Source organism: Passer montanus, unplaced genomic scaffold (assembly GCF_014805655.1).
Source record: "Passer montanus isolate IOZ18808 unplaced genomic scaffold, ASM1480565v1 scaffold38, whole genome shotgun sequence".
NCBI lineage: Eukaryota > Metazoa > Chordata > Aves > Passeriformes > Passeridae > Passer > Passer montanus.
The window spans coordinates 8,635,117-8,659,625 of record NW_024368596.1 but is presented as its reverse complement, the minus strand read 5'-3'; the positions used below and the strand labels follow the sequence as shown (position 1 = coordinate 8,659,625).

Genomic DNA, 24,509 nt, shown 5'->3' with positions numbered 1-24,509 from the left:
CTTTATAGCAGAAACAGCTCTCAGACACACTAAGAGCTCACATCACTTACCCAAGAGATCCCACAGACGTCACATCTTCAAGAGTTGTCTAAAGCCATTTCCTTCTGCTTTATCAGAATGGTCAGGCTGGCTCTGAGCACCAGTGCCTCTAGCCCAGCACTCTGTCCCTAAGACCAAATAGTTGTGTATGTCTGCAGAGAAGTTTAGGAGCAGGACAAACTCACAGCAGTTGCCTGGGGTGCTCTGATGGGCTCCAGTAATCTGGGCTTAGAGACTTTCTGCAGTCTCCTGGTGTGTAACAGCCCTTACTGCATCTCTCTGCCGTTAATTCATCTAATTGTTTCTTGCACCATTTGAGCACCATTTGGCCACCTCAGCCTCCCAGAGTAATGATGCCACAGTGGAACAACATGATGGGAGAAGGAACAGCTCACTGGTTTGTGCTGGTGAGGTCCCCAGCTGCAGCAGTTCACTCTTTCCTGCATAACCCCCTTGCACTCAGCCAAAGCACCCTTGCCTTGCTGCTCTTCAAGCTCCAAAGGAAGCCCAGCCTTGTGGCCTCTATCTACCAGAACAACTTCAGGGAAGAAAGATTTGTTGGATGGAAGAATGAGACCAGAACCCCAACTTGACTCATATCAGTGGCTAAAAATTAGACATGGTTCATGTTCTGCTTTCTCCTGGACTCCACAGCTGCTGCATGTGAACAAAACATCTGGCTTACCTGAACATCTCTGAAGTACTTTGGACTTTTGGGTTGAAAAACGTTAGCAAAAAAAAGCAGGCATGTAGATGTGAGATGCATGTAGGCTTGTAGACATCCCTCCATTCCACTCTCAGGTTCTTTAAAATCATTTTCTCCTAAAGCCCAATTTAGAAACCGCAGGAGAGACTTGACGTTTTTATGGAAATTCTCAAATTTACAGAAGTGCTGAGCTGAACTGGGATTTGAAGGGAAGGCTTCTTTGCTATCTCTCCTGCCATTTAAACACCAAGCAGGGATACACTGGCAGAGGTGGCCAGAAATAGATTCAAAACTTCAAAAGTGTCAAAATTGAATTTTGAAGAATAGGGGATTGAGAGAGAGTCAGACAGTGTAGCCTGGGTCTCAGAAATCTGAGCACTCACTTTTGCTTCAGAAAATGAAGTTTAGATAACAAACATGGCTGGTGAATGCCTTAACCTTTGCTGGAGCTCAAATTCCCTGCCAAAAGTTGTGGGCCAGATAAACTAATATTTTCTGATGAGAAATTGTTTTGCAGAAAGTTTCTGGCTATCCTCCATATCACACAGCATCCAGAGGTGTGATCAAAGCCTCTGCCAGATAAAACATTCCTGCTCTGTGACACTCAGCCCAGGCCAAGCTGCAAAAGTTAATTTACTGTAAGTTACTGATAGTGTCACTGATGGTTTATCATTCCCAGGTTGGTATGTCTTTACAGTGATTTAAACTGGTAACAGCTTGGACCTCATTTTTAATTACACTTTGAGTCTGGCTGCCTGGTTATTGCACAGGCAAAACTATTGGTGTGCAAATCAGGTCATAAACCACCACTCAGCCAGGTCATTTAGGGGAACATCTAAAATGACATGTGTGTTACTGTCACGAGCATCACCCCTAATAATTGTGTACTCCCTTAAAGAGATTTTTTAGCAAGTTGTGTTTAAAAACCAGACTGGAGTTCAGGTATGTCCCGACAACAAGGTGTTTAACAGAGCTGTGCTGGCTCTAATGTCCCTCTTTTGCATCCTTTCAGGAACAGAAATAGATTAATCACCATCACAACATTAGATAATGTGGAGATTGCAGAGAATACATGAAATAAATTGGGAATGGCAGAGTAAATACCTGAACTGGCAATACTGGGCCTGTCACACCATTGCTGGGAGAGCCCACAAAGCACCTTGTTAGCTGTGAGAGCTGGAATTGGAGCTGCAGCCTCACCTCCACATAGTCCAGCTCAGGCAAAATTAAGAAATAAATTAGAATTCAGCCATGCCTTGATGGGTGATCTTGCATCCCTGCTGCCACTCAGCCTGCAGTATTTCACCTGCCATTTAAATGTGTTTTCTCTGTAAAAGCCTCAAATGCTGCAGCATCAACGTGTCAGAGTGCCTTCTTGAACAGAATGTCCTCCCAGCCAAAAAGCTCTTGACCTGACCTTGGTCTTGATGCAAGAACAGTGGGGAAAAAAAAAACAAAAAAAACCATTTGAGAGAAATGTTACATGTTACTAAAAATAAATTGTGTAAAAATAATTACTTAATTTAAACAAGAAACTGAACAAATAGGCAACCTATTAATGTGTTTCTAATCTAGAGGTCAGGAGGGGAGTGACATGTCCAGACTTTTCATCTGGGCTGTGGTACAAGGTGAACCAGAGGGAAGCACAACCTTGGCATTCAGCAGACTCCAGAGCCAGAGCACAATCTCCTGCACTGTCAGCTCTAACCTGCTGGGACAGGAGCAGGCTCTCAAGTCCACCCAGGAGCACCATTCTCTGAATTTCTGTGCAGGATGATGCCCCACGGCTGCAGGAGGCACAGACCCTCTGGACAAAGCATTGCCTGCAAAAAAAGACCAGGTAAAACAAGCAAGCATTACGTGTGCAATCTGACAATAAGAGGGTGGGAAGCGACCAGCAGAATTTCCAAGTAAATCACGGCAAGCCAATTTGTCAAGATAATTAGCACAGAGGCAAAGGGGAGCGGTGGATGTGATACATCTTGGCTCAGGAAGGCTTGTGACACCGTCCCATTTCACTTTCACATAAGCAAAATGAGGAAGTGGAAGCTAAGTGAAAATTTACCACAAAACTACACTCTCAAAATTATCGTCTGCAGCTCAGTGTCAACCACAGCCCTGCCCTATAGCCCATGGTTTGCTGTCAAAACTGCAAATGCATGGCTGGAAGGGGCACCTCACTCAGGGTAACAGCTCAAGATGACCTCCCCAGATAGAAAAATTCACCCAACATCCCCATGGTGAAGGTCAATAAAAATCTGTGGAACATCACAGCCCAACAAGTAGGTTGAGGCTCCTTAGAATCACTCCTTTCTCCCTGGAAGAGGAAGCAGCCCCTTTCCTTGTGAAACCTTCTGCTGAGCCTGCTTGAGAGATTCTCCCTGCAATTAAAACTGAGAGAGCTTTCCCAGTGACAGCTGAGTTTCATCTGTGCCTCATTTCTGGATGGATGGTGCTGGGCTTCACTCCTGGCCCTGTGCTGCTGGCTCCTGAGGGACCTGGGTGCTTACCCTCATCCCCAAACTTGGGCCACAAACATTTTGCAAGTGAGACCAAGTCTAAAACCCAAAGTTCTTTCCCAAATTTTAACCCCACTCTTCAGTTCTTTCATTTTTGGTATGTTTTTACCTTTTAGCATGATATTGCCTTTAAAACACCATAAACAACATTTCAAATGATAAATAATTTAAAGAAAAGCAAATAGGTGCTTTATGAGAGTACCCAGCTGCTCAGCCATCCAGCAGGGCTGTAGACTGGGGATGGTGGATTGCCCATTAAAGAGGCCCACATTCCACACAGCCACAATCAAAACTCCCAGGAGGATCAAGCATTGTGCCCACGTGTAATATGTCAGATATTTGCCAGCAGGGGAAGCCCTGTAAGAAGCGAATGAGTTTTACTCTGTTCAGTGACATTGCTAATGGCTCATGCAGGATTATGGGTAACAAACCTTTGCAATGAGAGGTTGAGTTGTACACTGCATTATACATCTGAATTTCATGGTATATTAGGGACAGTGATTGGTAGTACAATATGATGGGGAATTGCTAACATCGGAGAGAAGCTAATATGATGCACTGCAATCTCTCAGAGAGTCCCACACTTTTTCTAGTGGCACCCATAATCTGCTCATTATGGTTTGGCAAGGAGCAATCCCCCTCGTGGAGCGAGCGGCCCTGACAGCTGCTCATAAATTTGAGTGGAAGAGACAGAATCCAAAATGCTCATGGATCGTTACCCAGTTGTATCTCCCCTAAGAAGCAGGTGATTTTTTAACATCCTGCCACAGTTTGTTTCTGCTGATATTTTCTCTCTCCAGCTAGATCTGATGCCAGCTTGTGTCTTAGAGCATTTCTTCCCCATCTTGTTCTTTGAGAAGGGCTGATACAGTCTACATGCACGTTAACTAAACACCAGTTAATGGAGCATAACTAAGAAGAATATATTTACAAAAAAAAAATTTCTAGACCATTAAAATTAGAGTCAAATGTATCACATAAGGCATTAAAATTATAAATGCAGCCACAGATTTATGTTTACAGACTCTGGCAAATCCCATGGCCACATGTTCCCCTCAGTCACTCCTGCTCCAAACAGCACAAACAAATGTTTAAACTATTTATGTGATAGTAACCTGGAATATTCTGTGGCTGTTTTACAAGGCCTGTAAATATCCATCTGACCTTCTCCAGTTGTAGAAGGTTTGATTTTCCCTGCAGGAAGAGCCCATGAAGACAGAAGAGTCCCTAGAAGACCCAGCCCCATACACCCATTAAGCAGAAGCACCAAGACCATCACCTTTCCAAGAAACTTGAAATGGGAGTGATTCCTAGGATGAGGAAGTTCATTGAAAACCACAGCCAAGCAGGAACTGGATGGTAATGATGACGAGTAAATGGAAGAAAGTATCTCCCTCCAGCATTAAATTCAAGCCCTGACCTTTTCCAATGTAATGACTAACTCAACCTTTACATAATAATGTGGGTGATATTTGGAGAGTATAACATATGTGTCATTTTAATTAATTGAACAGAAATAGATTCACAGAAGAAAAATGAATTAACCAATCAGCAGTCTCCTTTCTATCTATTTGATGTCAGAATAATTAGTTTATTCTCGTAATCTCTTGACCCCTCTAGAAATCATAACCTTGCTGACCTCCTTGAGTGTGGGAGCTCATTTGAATAGCACCATAATTGTGTTCTGGGTGCATTATCATCTAGTTTCAATTTTATTAAGGTAATCTTACCCCTTATTATTATCTCTCTCTGAAAGGCTGACCCAAACCCTGGGAAACAGTGCAGGACTCAGCTCAGTAAAACCAGTGTACTTTGGACATCAGAATCCTTCCTCCTAGAAGGTGGGCTGGTTTTGTTAGCTGGAGGATCAGCAATAATTTTACCACTTTTTTCTGTGGACAGCAGTGCCCCAACATACTTCCTGATGTTGTCAGTTCCAGACTGTTACCAACTAGCAAATGCTTAAACAAAATCACAGTTTGTTCCAGAATGATAAAATGACCCTACAAAGTGAATTACACTGTGAAAAATAAATGTAAAACACAGTGTAGATGCACAAATGATTATTTCATTATCTGGCCAATGTAAGAACGACAGATACAAATTGTTCCAATCATAGAGTGATGAAAGAGTAATGAACAATGGGTTCTTGAATGAGCACAGGAACAAAATAATGAATTGCAGTTTAAATGAAATCAGGAGTCAATGGACTGGATCACAGACTGTCCTTCAGACATAGGAATTCTGCATTAGTTAAACAGTGTCATTTGGAAAAACGTCCTTTAAGAGAAGGAATCTAAATGGCTCAGAGAGAGACAAACATGATGAGCCTGGACATTGGCTGGTTTTTAGCAAACTGGACAGGAGCATCCCCATTCCTGACACTTTGATAATTGATCTACCACAAATTAGCAGCTTCCACTCTGCAAAATTATCAAACCATTGTTACTTTTCCCTGTTTTAACCTTGCTGTTCCTCTACTACGGAGTTACTTTGATGCAACATCTGATGAGATTTCCACACAGATTCTGGGCACAGAATGAAGACCAAGACACAAAAGCTTCTGGGAAAGGAAGTGTCAGTTATGTAGAAATAGAACATATGGCAAAAGCTCTACTGACTTTTTTGTTGGAAAACTCTGCAATAGATGGATTTATATTTTTTCTTTTGTTTCATACCAATAAAGCAAGGATTTCTAATGTTATTGCCAAAGAAACCTGTCACATTTCATGTATCATAGCTATCCATCACACTGCACAGCTTTTTGTTAGCTCTGTACTGAAGCTGTGTTTCAGTCCAGAGTGCAGGACATCTGACCATTTTATCTCTCTGTACAGAATTTCTTTACACTCTCTAAGACACCTTGGGAATGAGCAGAAACTGGCTGGTGTCACAGGCAGGGCTCAAAGAGCCTCATAAAGCAGCTCCCCCTCCTGCTGCTCTGCCACTGCTGCCAGGGCAGCACTGCCCTCCTGCCCCTCACACAATCCCAGGCACAAAAGAGACACAGCACTTGGAGCCTTGTACACCTCAGCAAAGGACGGGGTGCTCTGGGATGAGCAGCCCCAAGGGAAAGGTCATCTTTCATCCCTTGGTGCTCAATAGCCTTGAGACATTTGAAAACTACAATGCCCCAAATCCAGCAAGCAGGAGCGCTTTCAAAAGCCACAGAGGGGCAGCAACAAAGGGAAAAGCAGGGGAAGCCTGGTTTTGCTTGCTTTGTGGACAGAAATAAATATTTATTGGAGAAAAAAGCTACAGGATCAAGGTGGCATCTCTGCTGTGTAAGTGACTGAAAGGCCACCTGCTTCTGCCCTAATTCAATGACATCTCCTGCACAGGTCTCTGCCCTGCAAGGGCAGGGTAAATGTCACGTGCCTGCCTCGTACACGAGAGCCAACATCCATCAAACTCTGTGTGGGCAGCCTGTCCAGGCAGAGTCAGACCACAACTGGATGTTATCACTTACAGCCCCTTGGCTCCCCCTCTAATCAGACTTATATTCCAACAGATCCTGATGCTGAGCACACCAGACCCTCAGCAAACATCCCCACAGCTCCACCAGGGTGCCCAGGAGTGCTGAGATAGGCCAAGAGAGCCAGCTCATCTCAGCACAGGCACCTTCAGAGCCATAAGGCACATTTAACATATAGAGAGCAGGGTAAACACCTTCCTTCCTTGGGATTTTTCCTGGATATTCAAAACTGTGCCTTGTTGACTCAGAGAGACAGAACTCTTCTCATCTGACAGCTGAATTTTACAAAATACGATGAGGTTTGCAGACTCCTGATATTTTGGCTGCCTCTGCAAGCCTGATACACAGAAAAAACTGTGCTGCAGTTTCATACAGTGGGAAGGAGCACTGAGGATGGGCTCTCCTCTTCCACTGTGTTGTGTCTGAAGAGTGCTTTAAGGCACAGGTATCTCCCCCTGCCCCCATGCCAGGGACTTTTCCTCTTACAGCTCTGTCCCTGACAAAAGCTCCAAAACAAGACCCCATTCCACTGGAGTTTGATAAACAACTCCCATTTGGCAGAAAACCACACCACCAGGCCTAAAATTGAGCCAATCTAATGCTAAGGTATGTTAAGGTATCACAGGATTGCTTTTAGATGATTTTGGGTCTCAGATCATCTATAGCATAACATGACATGATCTTTCATGGCCTCCTCCAACCAACCTGATGTCAGAAGTTCATTCAGCCAAGTTGGCACTCCAGACACCTGGTTCTAAAGAGACACCCATCCATCAGCTTGGATCCGAAACAAAACTGAAAATATTCCTGGAGCAAGCAGGAGAGTGCCCTACTCCTCTCTAAAAGCCCAATTGCTGCCTGCAAAAATCCACAGCACCCTGCCCAGGTGTTCAGAGAGGTGTCCCCTGCCCATGGCAGGGAGGTTGGGAGCAGGTGATCTTTAAAGCCCTCTCCAGCCCAAACTCATTCTATGATTCTAGAATTCTATGACCTCTGCCTGGGATTAAGCATCATTCCTGCTGGGGCACTTGGGAATGCTTCAAGTGACACCTGCATACCCCAGCCCAGAGCCAGGAGCAGAAGAAACCTGATAAAACTGTGTGTCCCACAGCCAGACACTCCCTCTGTTCCACCAGCCCCCCGTGACTGACCAAATTCTCCTCTGTGTGGTGCTTGCCAGCTTGAGAAGCATCTCAACAGGCAGGAGCTGCTTGCCAAAGGTCTGGCTGCACCTCCTCATTTCAGATTTTGGAAATGACCACAAATGCCTCCTTGCCTTGCTAACAGTGAGTGCTGTAGCAGGGAGCTGCCAGGAGCAGCAAGGTGCCAGTGCAGGTTACAAAACTGTACAGAAGAGAGAGGGTGGGCACCAGGAGCCAACCTCCTCCCTAGAACAATCCAGTCAGGAGAACAGCTGGAAAAGAGCTCACTATGCACTATCCAGAAGAAAATCCCCTGGTGCACAGGGTGGAGAGCACAGCATGGCTGCTGCCAGGCAGAGCAGGGAGCAGGGGAGGCTGGCCAGGGGGAGGTTTGCAGGCTGAGCCACACAGCTGTGCCTGGGCACTGCAGGGCTCTCGGGGTGCAGGTTTGCTGGGCTGTCTTTGCTCAGCGTGCATCACTGCACCAGTAATGGATGCTCCTATTAAAACCCAGCCAGAACATTTGTCTCTGTGGCTGGCAGAGGATCCACACCTCAGTGACACGCTGCACTTCTCTGTGTTTGCTCTGAACGCTCCCCATGCTCAGTTCAGTGTTTTCAGACTCCAAGGCAGATGCATTGGATTGATTTCTAATGTAAAGTCTCATAATCACCTGCACTTTGGAATGGTCTCTACATAAACACAAGGCACAGACTTTGTTGTGTTACACCAGAGCTCCTGTGTATTTTTTGTGGTTGCAGAGCACAGTGCAAAACTCATGCAGGCTCGATATTTGAGCTTCAATTACCCAATTGTGCAGCAAAGGACAAGCACATGGTCAGTAAGTGAGCACAGCTTCACTAAAGCCATCCCTGTTTACATGGCAAGGACTTGGTTTTCAGTGTTTTACTGTCTCATTCAAACTTGGCCTGTTACCAAAAAAAAAAAAAAAAATTGCATGAGATTCCAAAATTTCACTAGAAAAAAGAAAATCAAACATGCACTGCTCCATGAGGGGTCCAGTATGGCCCTCATCCTCTAAAGGGCTGTTAATGCAGAACTTAGAGAGGATCACAGTGGTCTTTCAGTGCCTGGCATTTCCTGACTCCTACACCTTTGTTTTTTCCCTTCTCATCATTACATTAACACTTTTGTGTTATGGAATATTTATGAGGCACACCACATGCTTAATGGGTTTCCTCATTTATTTGCAGCTAGCCTGCATTAATACAAGACTCACGATATTCAATCTGAAATCCATCAAGGATTCCCAGGCTTAATATTGCCACCACTTTTAATGAGAAAGGAAATCTGTAAATCCAACTTGCAAAAGCAAAAATAAAGCCATGTGGGAGCAGCATAAGCAGTGCATCTGCATCCTCCACTTTAAAAGCTTCCAGTAGCAAACCTCTGTTAATTGAACTGGTTCTAAAGCCATGAATTACAAAGTAATACCCTACACTAAATCTTACCCATAGCTGCCCAAAATGGCACTCCCAAAAATGTGCATTCCTGTCCCTACTGCCCATCCTGCAACACGGGGGTACATGAGCAAGGTGAGAGGCCAGGTGGGTTAGAGCTGGCCTTGGGACCCAGCTGTACCCAAACCATGGGTATGTTTATGCACTCTTGAGGGAGGAGGAGACCAGCTGGAGATCAGGTACCCATTATGGCATTCGTGTTTAAATGTCTCTTGCTGGACAGCAGCTGCCTGGCCTTGTGCTGTTGCACCATTATATACAGGGGAATATTCACTATTCTTCAACCTACTCGCATCTCTGGGCGCCAAACTCTGAGCACGTGTGTGGCAAAAGGAGCTGTGGTAACACAGACCTTCCTCAGCAAGGGAATGCTCTGCCTGATGTGATGGATCAGCTCTTGCTGCCAGCTGGTGTGATCTGAGAGTTCTCTGATGTTTGTCTTTATAGAAGTCATTCTTCCCTATCAACATTGCCCCATTATTGTCTCCTGCACAAAAATTAACCCTGAGTATTAACAGAGGAGACAAACCTTACTATTAATGAGACCACTGCAACCCCAAATAAATCAATCCAACTGCATGAACCAGCAGCCCAACATTTGGTGCCATTTAGCCAGGAGACATGAACTGAAAATAAATATTACAGTACAAAACTAAACTGATACTTCAATTAAAAAAAAAAAAAAGGTCAGTAGGTTGTTCTTTCCTGGAAGTTTTCAAGGCCAGACTTTCTTGGACACACATCAATGCAGAACTAGTATGGTCAAAACACCTCAAAATCTTCAGTTGGAGAATCTGAGCCTGTGTATTTACCCTCTGTTCATGGCAAGTGCCCCCAAGCTTGTGCCTGGAAAAGGGCCACAGCAGCAGCCCCTGTGTGCACCCACGTCCCCAGCTGCTTACAGAAAAGTCTCAGCACTGGTAACAGCAAATTTGAGCTCCTCATATTCCTTCTCTTGTCAGGCTCTGTTTCAGAGAGGGACCTCAGGATATGCCTAACTTCCAGCTACAGCTCCCTGCCTTTGAAGATAATGGGGCAATCACACATCTAAACTTAGACATCTCTTCCTCTCTTGGGAAAAACAGTCCTTAATACCTCTGAGTTTAAAGATGATCTGGCAATATTTCTGTTCACCATCACACAAAAGGCAGAAGTTGCAGATTTAAGAGTGGAAAGCAATTTTCCCTTCTGTGCTTAGAAGCAGAGAATAGTGCCATAGGCTTTCCAACAGCCAATCCATTTGGTACTTCACTGACAAGGTTAAAACAGCCAAAAATTTATTGTGTCACCCTTGGAATAGAGGTTTTTTTCTTTTCACTCATATGTAACTAATTTCTACTGTTGGTTAAGGAGAAAGCATTTGATAATCTGATTTTGCAACCAGTGACAGAGTCACCAGGAGGGAAACAGAGGAAATTCAAACATGGGCTAAATTGTTACTTGCCAAGCATTTGATTTCCAAGGAAATGAACACATTCAGCAAATAAAGGGGAACCTGACAGTGCAGGAGAAGAGCCTGAGGACAGCACACTACTTCTGGGGTGTGCTCATGAGAGAAATGGAGACAAAGGAGATGGCACAGGCTGGAGACAATCTACCCTGAGACAGCTCCAGTCTCCTCTCTAAATCCTGGGTGTACAACTGGTCAGAAGTGAGATGCCATCCACTCAAAAGCACATCCCAAACAACTCTAGCTCGGTGCTTACCTGGGTGCCTTCAGGTTGTTTGGGCAGAGCCACCACTGCCTGTTCAGTGAGGAGGAGCAGGACACAGCATCTGACTGAATCCAGGCAGGAGGCTGAGCTGAACTGCAGAGGAAACCTGAGTCTGGATCAGCACATGCAAAGAAGTGAAAATAAATAAATAGATTAGTCTGGTCTACAGTGTTTCTGCTCAAAAAGAGGAAAAGCTGCTGCAAACTTAGACTGCTGGTGAGGGGGAAAGCCCTGAGGGAAGCAGAGGGGCTCAGGATCACCACCTGGAATGGGCCCTGGTGCTCTGTAAAGAAAACATGCCAGGTTTTGAGAAAAGCAGCTCCAGAGGGAGGCATTTTGGCAGGACAGGACGGGCTGTCCAGCAGCACTGCGAGGAGTCCCCTGCCAGCAGCACGCTGCCCTCACCCCGTGCTTGGCTCTGACCACGCTGCAGCATCTGCACAGCACAGATAATGCTCCACAGAACCCTGCCAGCACTTTGAGCCCGGGCTTATGGCCCTACAAACCACCTCACACCCAGGGACCTCCACGGAGCCAGCCCCAGGGTGGCAGCAGGGACCTCCCAGTGCACCTGGACGTGCTGCAGCCCATCCCAGTGCCCTGCCAGGGCTGTCCCACTGCAGCTCCCAGGCAGGCTGGAAGCAGCACAAGTTTGTGCTGGAAACATTCAGCTTCTGGAGAAAACAGCATTCCAAATCTCTCCCAGCTTCCTTATCCCCCCCGGGGAAGCCTGGCCCACACGCCTGGGCACATCTTGCACATTCAGCCAAGATTTTGTCTTGCACTTCTTTATTTTTTCCCCCTTTCCTCTCCAAAGGTGGCATTGGAAATGGGTGGGCTCAAAGGGGAAAACATGGCCACTTGAAAAAAGTGAAAAAGACTTTGAAAAAAAGACAGCAGCCTGGGTAGAATCTGAAAACCCTATCCCCTTTGGGGCTGCTGGTAGTAATTAGGTCACACTGGGGCAAAGCCCTGCCAGGATGTCACCCCATGTGTAACAAGGTGCAGGGGTGGTGAGAAGGGGAGGAAGGGGTGACAGAGGCCACTGGGTGGGTACTGACCCCACAAAGAGTGTTTCAGATCCACCAGCAAGCACAGAGCAGAGGGTTCCCTCCTGCTAAAAGTGTATCCTGTGTACCAGCACCTGCAGGTGGTAGGACATCCAAGGGAGTGAGCTCAGCCCTGTGCAGGGAATAAGAGAGGAAAACCAAGCCCCAGAAAGGCTCTAGGCTAGCACAGGTCAAAATGAGGTAGGGCTGGTGCTACCACCTCCCCAGGGGACTTCCAACACAAAGATGCTCTGGGAAGGGGAGAAAGCACATCAGGTGAGGAAAGCTGAGGAAATCCTGTGTAAGGGGAGACCCTGGCCCACCCCACACCTATTTGGGTTCATTGCTGTGGCTCACCATGGGACAGCATTGCTGTATCCCAGAGCTCATCCACCCACACTGCTGCCAGCTGCAGTGCAGCATCTCCAGGGCCCTCACTTTGGGGGAGGCTGGGAGCTGCCTCCCTGACTCCAAGATTGATGTTGCACGACTTAAGCACAAATTAAGTGTGGAGCAGAAAAACCATATGCAGAATGAGCACTTGCAGCCCTGGCTCTGGGCTGGCCTTGGTTGAAATTCAGCAGATCGACAGCATCAGATTTTGTTGGTGTCTGAGACAGAAGCCCCCTGGCATTTTTAGATGACTTTGTGATAGTTATCTTCCCTTTCTACTATTTGCTTTACGCTTGGAGAAAAAAAAGTTATCTCAGGAGTCCTTTGAACATTAAAATTTATGCCATGCATGCTACTTTCTTCAAATATTGTAAAATATTCGAAATGTAAGAACCTTGGCACAGTGCCCAGGATCCTGTCTTTTCGGATAAAAGTTTCAGATAACTGACACTTCCAATTACTGTTTCTCCCTGAAGAGGTCATCTCTGCTTTGGCTCCAGAGCAGAGCAGTGGAGGTACCAAAGGTCCTGAATTTCACAAAAGGTTAAAAAATCTGCACGGGTGCTAATTAAAGCCAACGCACTCCGTGTCTGACCTAGTTCTGCCTTGCTTTCAGGAGGCTTTACCTGAGCATCTTTCAAACCACTTAAAAATTAAAATGGTTAATAATGCATCAGAGCCAAACGTTGCCCAGGGGCTGGCTGCGTGGGGAAGCTCAGTTTGGCCTGTGGATGGCATCGTTTGTGCAAACTGGGGGTAGGGAGCTCTACCAGCCTGATTCCCTGCTTTTACCCCCTCCCTGCACACCTTTACGCCACTTATTGATGCCCCAACCCTTTTCTGGGTGATTTCTGTAAGTGTTCAGTATCACGCTGGCCAAATCAGGAGGTGGAAGTGGGCTGAGCTGTTCCTCTGCTCCCAGTGCATCCCTCTGCACAGTCAGGGTCTCCTGCACACTCAGCTTCCCGTGTGCATTCCTACATTATCTGTATCGCTCTCTCCTCCCAAGGTTTAATTTCCTAGGATAAACAGCAGGGCACTGCCGAGCTGAGGAACGCCAGCTTAGAAATTTTCCTTTCTGCTTCTGCCCCTTGCATTGACATTTATTCGGGAAAGTTTCATTTCACCATGTTTTTTACTCGGCTGCCACTTAGTGGTGGGAGCAGAGGAACAGCTCTCCTGCACACTCAGCTTCCCGTGTGCATTCCTACATTATCTGTATCGCTCTCTCCTCCCAAGGTTTAATTTCCTAGGATAAACAGCAGGGCACTGCCGAGCTGAGGAACGCCAGCTTAGAAATTTTCCTTTCTGCTTCTGCCCCTTGCATTGACATTTATTCGGGAAAGTTTCATTTCACCATGTTTTTTACTCGGCTGCCACTTAGTGGCAACGCCAAGTCATAGCTCGGGCAAGCCCACAGCCTGCAAATCCATCCGGAATTCCAGCGACTCTGCCCAGGGCTGTGGGAATCACTTGCTCAGCCATTCACTTTCCACCCAACACCCTTTCCACAGGTGATGAGTAATGTTCCAAAATCCCATCCCACTGGAAAACGCATTAAAAATATCACAGCCATGACGAAGTCATTAAAAAAAAGGTAGCATCCACCTCACAGTGCTTTTCATTGAAGGTTGGTGGTGTCCAGCAGGACCTGCAGGGGACTTCCAGGGGCCAGGATGGAGGTGCTCAAAAGGCCTGGTGAGCAGCCCCTGGTGAGGCAGTACTGCAGCTCTGCCTTCTGTGGGGAAATAAATGGGAGTTTCCTGCTGGAAAACTGAACTTGTGCAAACCAAAGTGAGCTCTTTCACCAACCCCAGCGCTGTGCTCGTGGGGATTCCCAGCAAGAGGTGAGGACATGCCCAAGCTCCTTCGTGCCTACCGCGTTGTGGCTGCTCCTCTGAAGCAAAGCAGCTGCATTTTGAAGTTTCTGCTGAAATGTCAACATTTCCTATGGAAACAGCGAGAATAAATCACGGCATTGTGACTTTACAGGGGGCAATAACAGCAACAGGCAATTATCACCCCAGGGCAGAATCTTAAAAAGCCAAGTGAGACTTTCAAAAGAGGAAACTGGCATGTTTTCTGTAGAGGCTCTGTGCTCAAAGCCTGGCATCCCTAAGACACACCAACTTGCATTTCCATAAGTTTCATTTCTCTCTCCATAATTGCACTGGAGATATCAAAAAGAACAGGGTTTTTTTGTATTCTCCGTGGAGGTGAAAGAGAAGGAGCTGAAATTACAGCGTATTGGAGTCTTCACATTGCAAATGCTTGAAGTTTCTCTTTTTTTCTCTTCTTTTATAACCTGCATTGATTACTGTCAAGACAAATTTCTTGCTGTGAAATAGAGGTAAGTCCTTGTAAGCAGACCCTGAACTCAAAGTGACAGTCACGTTTTCTAATTAAAAAAAAAAGAAAAAAAAGCCAAGTTAAAATAAAAAAGGTAATATTCAAACCTCACCTAAGCCCTCAATTTCACCTGTCACTCTAATCAAAATTGCTGCAGAGGTATATATTGCAAAGTCACCTGAAGGACTTTCCTGCACCTGGAAGCCTCTCTAGTGCAGTAACCCAGCACACACACAGCCCTGGCAGCAGGACAGGGTGGCACTGGCTCCTGCCTTTCCCTCTCACATCAACCAAAGGACACCTCAGCTCCATTTCCTTGCAGTACCCGAACTCCTTTGGATCCCTTGTCACACCAGGACCAGGTTGCAGCTCTGCTTTGCCCTGCATAGCTTAAAATGTCATCCTGGGGAGAGGAGAAGCCCCCCTGCCCAAGCACAGAGGTGTTCTGGACCTTCAGGTCTTGCTCTCTGCCTGATGAGGGGCCCCTCGTGCCCACAGGACCACAGCAGCACCCCATAGCAAAGTCAGAAATAGGTTGCAAGAAGATCATTGTTGTGCCATGGATTTCTTTGTTATTCATTTTAATGGTACTTCAGATTAGTTCAGATGTTGACAGCAGTTGGCATCCCATCTGAGCAGCTCTAGCTGCCCTGGCATTACCAGGAATTGTTTTCTTTTCTTACCTCTGTACTTTAAGCCGTGGTGTGGGAATCCAGCTTTTCAGAGCCTGAGCTTGTCTAGGCATTTAGATCCCTTTTCATCCACTTTATCAATTGTCTCCTTGAGGAAACGTTTTGCCAAAGTTGTGGATGACTAAAGGCTCGGGAGTAGGTGCCAAGAAAAGCCAGGAGTGCACTGCCATGGGATCATCCAGGGCAAATACAACGGGACCCTGAGCAGGCTGCTGCCACTTCTGAGGGGAAATGGCAATGAGGGTGCAGGGAGATCCTCACTGACAACCACGGGAGCAGCTCCCTCTGTCCCTCCCCAGCAGGCAGCATTTTGCCCAGTGCACCTTGAGTAGCCCCATTTCTGGTGGTCCCCCCCCAGCCTGCCTGCAGCCCAGGGAGCTGCAGCAAAAGTTGGCTCTGGAGCCAACTCTGCCTTGTGATGTAGCACTGATCAACATCTAGCAGGGCAATCTGCTGATAATGCACAAAAAAACCTACCTCTTCACAGCTTCCATGACTTTGCTGGACTAATTTCCAACTTATTTTACCCTCTTTGAACCACGAGAAAGAATCAGATGGGGTGTCTTGCCTGGTGCAGCTGGACACAGCTTCACAGCCAGCTCTTCCTAAGAGGAAGCAGGGAAAATAACAGTCTTTCTAACAATTACATAGAGCTTACTTGGCCTAGGATGAGCCCTCTAGAGAGGCAGTTGAGGAACAGGTAATATTTAGTTTGCTCCTTAGCAAGGAAGAGAGTAATAACATGGAATCAAGAAATACAAATAGAGTAAAACCAAATCACCAGAACATTGTCTGATGGGGCTCACTACATTTAAGACAGAAGTGGCTATTGGGAAGGGGGTGCTCTTGATCTAAAGATATTTTGCCTTTTTTGGGGAAGATATTTCAAAACACCCCCTGGCCCTGGGGATTTTTCCTTTCCTGGGCACTGAGGGGCAGAATCACTGGGACACCCTGGGAATGCCCTTGCAATGCCTGTTTCATGCTCCCAATGCACGTTCAAAGTTCAAGGCACTTTGTAGGTGGGAGAGATTCCCCTGGCCAGCACCCCAGAGCAGCAGGCTCGGCAGGACAGCACTTTTCCCTTTGAGATAATATATTAGGGAAAATGGGATAACTGCATTTTTGTCAAAAGAGCGGAGTTAAAATTCTGCCATGCGAGCCTTGCCTTGCCCAGGGCAAGGAATTTTTTTGACAGGTGTATAAAATATCATTAGCTTCTCCACTGTCATCAATCATCAAAGTGAAGGCTGGGCGAGTAACCTCTGCAGACAGTCCTGGGGACTGCATTAGCCCCTGGTTTCTAAAGAAGCAGAGGGGCCAAGACAGGAGGCTCCCTTTATATCTAAATGCATGGCAGGCAGGCAGCTAAAACCTCTCCCCAACTTTGACGTCTTCCCCTAAGTGTTAGAAGCTGACAACAGCATAGAAATGGAGATTTCACGTTGTCACTCCAGCCTTGCCCAGCTATTTGTGGCCAGGTAGCCCAAGCTGGGCTAGATATTGTATCGAGGCATTGCTGAGAGCACAGCATAAGTTAAGGAGAGAGAATGACAAATCTGAGGCTTTTGTCTAAAGGTCACACACTTGAAGCTTCTTTCGCATTTGTGTGAGTTAATTTACTTCTTAAAAAAAAAAAAGAAAAAATCTTCACAACAAAGAAAAATGAACAGAAATCTGTCCCTGAGACTGCCATGGCCGTGAACTTCCAAAGCTATTGTGATTTCAATAGAAGAATAGGAGACACTGCCATCGAAAATGCCATTGATATTGTAACAGATCATTGCCTAAATGGACCATAACAGCCCCCATTTCAATGGTTACTGAGAAACGCATTAACCCCTTCCCGTCTGAGCGCCTGCACAATCTCTGCGTGACACATCAAAGGAGACACACCAGATAGTTTGAATTTCACACCCTTTTTCTGCCCCTGTCAGCTCCTCTGAGCTTCCCTGTCCCTTTCCTTTTCCACACCGTATCAGAGCGAGCCGCGAGGGCAAATCCTTTTAAGCACAGGCAGAAAACCTGGGGTTAGTGCATTGTCTCATCCCCCCAGCCCCACTCCTCAAACCACCCAGGAGAAGGCAAAGCCTTCCCCAAAGGGGCTCAGGGGCAGTTAAGTGCCAACAATTTACCAAAAAAAAAATTATATATTTATATCTCTATATACATAGAGATATTTACATCTGTGTATCTATATATAGATAGATAGGTAATTTTTAATTTTATTTCCCAGTGGAATTAATTCCCAGTGGACTAAGCCCCAAAACCTTCCAAATCTGAGGGGGCTTTCATGGAAAAATTAAAACCAAAATCAAACACTAACCAAACAACACCCCATCACCACCAAAAAACTCCAAACCACCAACAAAAAAAAACCAAACCAATAGTACTTTTTTTAAACTTCAATTCTTCTCTTCCAGACCCAGGGAAGCCATTGCAGTAGATGCTCATTAAGCTCCTGTTAGAGATTATTCCTCTACCTTGTTCTCAAGCTCTTTGCCATGTCCTGCCACTGGAACATACTGAAATATTAAGCTAAACATCTTCCAAAACACATCATGCCTCACTGGCAGCTTGACTTAGAGATCCTGGGGAGAGAAAGAATAAAAGTGGGTTTCTTTTGAATAAAAGACTATTTCCAAAACGTTCCACATTAATTAAATTCACTCATTTAATTATTTTCTAATTTAATCTGGGGCCACATTTGCCATTGCTTAGCACAGGTGTTATGCCAGGCTAACCAGTGCTGGCTTGCAGAGCATCCTCCTGCCTTTCCTGTGCCACCCTGCTCTGGTTTTGGGACATTCTCTCATTACTTCTCAGGCACGTACATACAGGTGTTACATACATATGTATGGATAAATACAAATATAAAATGCAAAACTCCCTATATTTCTTCTTATTCTGTCACTCATCTTGAGTTTCTCCAGGCTGATTTTTTTCTACCAAGCACTACCCTGTTATACTCCAGTTGTTTATTGTTTCATTGACTTTAAAAGTTCTTTAGTACAGTCCTGCATTCTCTTCTACAGAGGAACACAGTTCAGAGACACGAGTGCTCCAGATTTCCATGGGGCATGGATATCTGGCCCCAAGCCAAGATCTGCTTCCCTGCTGGAAGCCCACAGCCCTGGCTCCAAGCTCTGCTCAGCAATTTGCCACCCAAAAGCACCATGGGGCCACTGCTCAAACACAGGGACCTTTCCTGGAGCTTCCAGCTGCCACCAGACAGCTCTGAACTGATAACTGCAAAAAGCAACTACATTTTTTTATAAGTTCTTTGGGCAGTGGAGGTCCTGGGGAGGACACTGACCGAGGATTCATTATCCTAATGAAAGGACCGAGGGTTCTTTAACCCTGCACATCTCCCTCAGGGTCTCCTGGGGAGCTCCTCAGCTCCTTCTGGCAGCCCAGGGTGTGGAGCCTCTGGCAAGACCCCGAGCACATTCCCCAAAGGGTCTGCAGTGGGATCACAGCTCTTTGCAGCCACAGGCAGCTGCAATGGTGACTTCTCGGGAGGTGAGGATGCTCTCAGTGCCTGGTAAGGCAAATGCAGGGGCAGGGAAGGGAAGGGAGCTCTTGGTGCCTGGCATGGCTGAGTGCAGCCCCCATGCTGCAGCCACTTCATAAGCTCTGAGCAAGGTCAACAAGACACCAACTAGGACATTATTTTCTTCTTGCTTCTGGGGAGAGGTGGCTGTATGTTCATTTCAAAGCCATTATTCATGAGCTTTAATTACTCTTACTTTTTCATAAGATTCAAAGGCAAAAAGCCATCTTGCAAACAAAAAGGCAACAGATTCAGAGAGTTGCCACAAAATGACTTCTATAACCCCCCATCCTGTTTCATGGAGGCCTTGGGAGAACCCAGCACAATGAGAAGTAAAGCTGCACTTTGCAGGGCTTCAGTGGCAATTTCCTCCCCATATGTTTCTCAAGACACTCTGTTAATTTAGTTTGTCTATAATGAATTCTGTCATTATTCCAAACATCCATTCTCATGACCTAGTCTTATAGCATATCACCACCAAGTATCTTTTTTTGGCTATACAATCTCCCTGGGGAACTGAAAATTGTCTCCGTCTGCAGCACAACTATGCTGGGGAGCAGCCTGGAAAACAGATCCGAGATTATTCCTTTCTGTGTCAGTCATTTAAGCCTCTTTGTGTTAAAGTTGACATTTGTCTCGATGCTGTCTCAATAGGCCCTGCTGGCTGGGTTTCATTCAGTGCTCTGAGCCGGGGGGAGAACTTGCCTCTTGTTTTACTTTCAGGCCATTATTGTGCCAAAGCGTGAAGGGAGGGAGCTGAATAACCACAAACAGGTGAGGCAGGGAGAGGCTTTCTGTCTCTGCTCTCAGCTTGCAAGAGCTGAGCTCTTTGGATGCCTTTCAAAGCCAGGAGAAGCCAAAAGCAATAATCCCCACCATGGGAGCAGGCAGGAAGGAAGGGTATCTGGTGTTGGCCAGAGATGTCCCAGCGCAGGGGAAGCGCATTCCCACGCGGTGACATCGCCGTGAGCCAGAGCAGCCTCTTTGGGGCCAGAAACGCGGAGTTTGAACAACCTCCAAGCTCCACACCCGCCCTGCTGCAGCAGAGAGGGGCAGCAAGGAAGGCTTTTAAAGTCTGTGCATGTGAAACAGCTGCTAAGGGTAAGGGGTCTCTTCCTTAGCCACTGCTGCCTCTGCCTGCCCCTGTCAGCACTCTGTAGGTGCCAGATGTAGGGATTTTGGCAAACCACAGCCATTTTATCTCCCTTCTACCCCCTACCCCTTGCTTTCATTAAGTCAGCCTTGCAAAAAGAGCTGTTCTTTCTGCCTGACCTTCACACGGCTGCAGGGCTGGCAGGAGGTGGGTGCCAATGGGAAGCCCAGGGAGGATCCTCCATGCAGGGATCAGATGTGGAGCTTTTGCCACTCCTGATCCTCCTTTCACCATGCAGTGCTTCCATATTCATGTTTTCAGCACCAAGCCAGGGAGTGGCATTTTCCTGAAGTATTCCAAAAGTGCCCTCTCCAAACCATAACCACAGACTCTCAGAAATCCCAAGGAACAGGCAAAGCATACACATGTTCTTGGGGGCAAACAGAATCAACTGCTATTCTCTATTTTCCCTGCTATTCCATCACCTTGGACTCCCAGTGACAGCTCCAGGAGGAAGGTTTGGCTCATTCAGTCCCCCTGCCCATGAAGGCTCCCCAAGACATGGCAAAGCATGCAGAAAAGCATTCCCCCTTTGGAGAAGAGCAGCCAGGCACCTGCAGGAGCACTCCAGCAATATCTGCATCCCTGCCCCAGACTCCCCCTGGCTCCATCCCAGCCCACGTGCACTCACTTCAGGCTCCACATCCTGGGGAAATGTAAGATGTTACGCCAGCAAGGCCCTGTAAAGAGAGAAAAGGGAACAAGGGTGCCTTGTTTGGTAGCACCAGGCTTTAGCTCCTGCAATTGTGTGAGTTAATCAGAGGCATTACATGCGTGTCCTTGTGCGACTTCAGATGTCTCACCCCAAAAGCTCCAGTAACAAGGGATTAGGGGAGAGGCTGGGGAAGTCAAAAACTCTTCACTGGAAATTTGTTTCAAGATGTTTACAGCCTGCCTCTGAAAAGAGGTTGCATTGTCTGTGCTGTACCTCATGAGCCCAAGACTGTGGGTGCTCAGGACATGCTGCTGCCCTGCTCTCACCAAACAGCTCTGCAAAGATGAAAGCAGCTGGCAGAAATGTGGCACTCCAGCTGAACCCATGCCAGATTGAGGACAAAGCATCTGTACACGTCATGCTCCCTCGTGGAAAAAGTCCTGCTTTCATTCAGACACTTGCTCAGGCATGTAGGATCCCTCTGCAGCAGCAGCACCACTCAGAACACCCTGTGTGATGGAAGCAAGCCCATTCCTCTTGAAATATCCAGGGCCATGCTCCTAAGGCATTAGAGGGTCTGTCACTGTCTAGGCTCAAAGGCATACACTGGCCCATGCCCCCCAAAATCCAAGTATTGCACGAAGCAGAATAATTATTCAGGATTTCAGTGAAAAGTTAAAGAACTTTCTCAAAAAAGGAGAGAAAACATCCACAGAAGCCACTCACATCATGGTGATCCAACTTCCCTGTAGGAACTGTATGGGCAGATAACCCAAGCAGCCCAGCACTGTTGCTGTTGAGTTAGAAACAACACAGCCTCACCAGAAGGCTGGTTTACACAGCATTCCTGCTTTGCTTTGGATTCTCTCTTTTTATACTGCTCCAATACAGACAGACCAGATTGGTCAATTAGTCAATACATTTCACCTGACTGGCTAATTAACTAAACGCCTTTCTTATAAACAATCTTTGAGAAAAACAGAGAGTAAGAAAAATAACACCTGCAGGTTGTTTATGATAACAAGCTATCATTGTTTATCCCTAAAGTCTCTCAAGCTGATTCTGGGAACACTTATCTCCTTTTCTTGCTCTCTGACCAGGCTGTCACATCCACACAGCACCTGTGCTGGCCCAGAGTCTTCACCCAGCACTGCTCACAGTTGCAGATCCCAAGCCCTTGAGCATCCTCACTCGGCTCTTTCTCAGCACCTCTTGCCTTGTCTGTTCACAGGTCTCTGGGACAGAGCACTCCTGGCACCCTGAGCCCTGGCACTGTCTGCTCTGTGCATCCATCCCCTCAGAGGGCACAGCAGAATGCCAGCACCTCCAGCCAGGACCACCTTGTCACAAAAGCCTGTGCTACAAACAGCAATTCCTCTTCTCAGTACCCAGTTTGGAGCAGTGCAGGAAAGGAAAGGTTTTCCAGCCAACATTGGCTGGCAGAGCAGGTTTGTAATCAGGCAGGACAGATGGGAACACACGATGCCTTGAACCCAATCAAGAAAACATCCCAGGAATGCCTGTTAATGTCAACCTTTGGAGGGGTAGAGTGGTCATTCAAATCAGAGCAGGATGATTGATTCCAACCTAAGAGAAAAGCACAAATCAAAATTATTCCTATCCAGGGGAAAAAATCAGTTTGATCTGAGGTAAGGCTTAACATCAAATGAACTCAAATTTTTTTGGCTTCCAAGATAAAATAATATAAAGGAGATCTGAATGCATAGGCACTAGGAAATATCATTTAGGTATTTTGCAAAACTAACAGAAGGTTACACTCAAAATGCTGTGGGCTTTGCTTTCCTCCTAGGAAGTATCCTTTGCTTCCCAGCTTTCCCAGTCAACCTCATTTATCCCTCAGTGTGTCACTGTGGCAGTAAATAAGCATCATCTCTTTGGAAGAGCTTGGGCAGCAGCTCCAGTTTGGGCTCAGACCCTCCTCTTCTTAAAATTTCCCTCCAATACAGAATTATAATCTCATGTGTCACTATGAATTTTGGTTTATAAAACAGGCATGCAACACATCTAGAAGAAAAATTGCACCTGTCAAATGCCCTGCCCCATGAAATAAACCTGTGCAATTTCACTTTTCACCTAGTAAATACCCAAGCACTCTCCAGAGCAGTCTATTCCAGTATTCAAATCTGTTTCCATTAATATTAGAAGCTAGGAGGGTTTGGGAGAAAAGGAAGGAATTGATTAAAAGCAGATGGTATTCATTATCTTGCTAATCACAATCCTACAAGGATTTTTACAAAGAAAAAAAAGAGAAAGAAAAAGCAACATCAAGAAAAGGTCATGCTAGTACTTTTCAAATAAAACTTTAGAAAAATAACACTTCCAAGGATTTACTCCCCTCTCATGAGAAAATCAGCTTGTTTCATATCACAGCTCAGCCTCGCTGGGAAAATGTCTTTGTGATACAGTCATCATTCTCACATTTTGTGCTGGGACTGCAAACTTTTGCTGAATGTCTGAGAAAAAAAACCTGTTGAAAGGACCATTACCACGTGCACCATCCCACAGCCTCCGGTGGCACTGCTGCACTTCCCAGCCTGCTCGTTCTTTTCCCCAAAGGGAAGTCACAAATAAGCAAAGAAAGCAAACAAAACAAAACAGAACTAAAACGAATAGGCAGTTTATTAGCCAGAACCAGCGCAGTGGGAAAACCCAGGGATGGATTCTGTTTGAGCTGACTGGCTGGAGTTCACTCAGAACGCTTTTCTTAGGAGAATTTTTGCTCTTGGTATCTGATCTTGCTCCAAAAAAGTCAGTGAAGATGTAGTTATTAACAATCCACAGCACTGCAACAGTGTGAGATGCCTACATCAAAAGCCTTGGCTCTTTTTCACTTTATAAAGTCACAAAATTCGAATGGGTCACACTCAGCCCTGCTTTGGGACAGCAGAGCAGGATGCCAGTCAGCAGGAGGAGATGCGATTTCCAATATCCAAAATCCCAGTGGTATTTCCAACTGCAGGAACATGACTGTTAGCATGTTCACCACCACACTCTCCTCTGGCTTTTCAAAATCCACCAATCTGTCACAAAAGCTACTCAGAAAGTGTCTCAAACCTGGGTTTCCAGGGCAGGGGACACCACAAGTATAGTGGCATCTTGGGGCAGGTTCAGCAAAGACAGGAAAAATCCAGTCATGATATGCTCAGCCTCCTGGAATGAGAGGCACTAGGAAACCACCAGCAGTTGTCACTGACAATAGACTTTATTCTTTTCCTATAATACTCTTTTTAAAATAGGAAGTGGTTTTACAGCACACAGCCAAAATATTCCACAAGTACACATGGTGCTGCATAAGCCAAAAGAGCTATGCACTGGTGAGATTTTGTGGTCTTCAGGCTGAGATTCCTAAGCAGCTATTTATATGATAATTTATTTTTTAAACCACAATGACTCAAGGCCGCCCTGAATGGCAGCAGATTCATTGTTAGCAGTCTTTCTGTGCCATCTCACAAGGTACTAAATAGCTCAGAGACAACTGAATCCCAAATATGCCTGAACACCACCCTGCTCCCCGTCTGGGAATGTGCAGCACATCCATGATGAGAGACTTGACCTAAGGTTTTCCTC

The 24,509-nt window shown here is 46.1% G+C and overlaps 1 long non-coding RNA gene across 1 annotated transcript; it reads right to left on the bottom strand.

The window, feature by feature from the left end:
* Positions 1-2,300: 2,300 nt before the first annotated feature.
* LOC120506274 lies at positions 2,301-21,782 on the bottom strand. The gene is made up of 6 exons (XR_005628470.1): positions 21,648-21,782; positions 20,898-20,946; positions 16,038-16,165; positions 14,399-14,467; positions 11,069-11,189; positions 2,301-2,568 (listed from the first exon to the last, which is right to left on the bottom strand). It is a non-coding gene; the product is annotated as an uncharacterized LOC120506274 (long non-coding RNA).
* Positions 21,783-24,509: the final 2,727 nt, after the last annotated feature.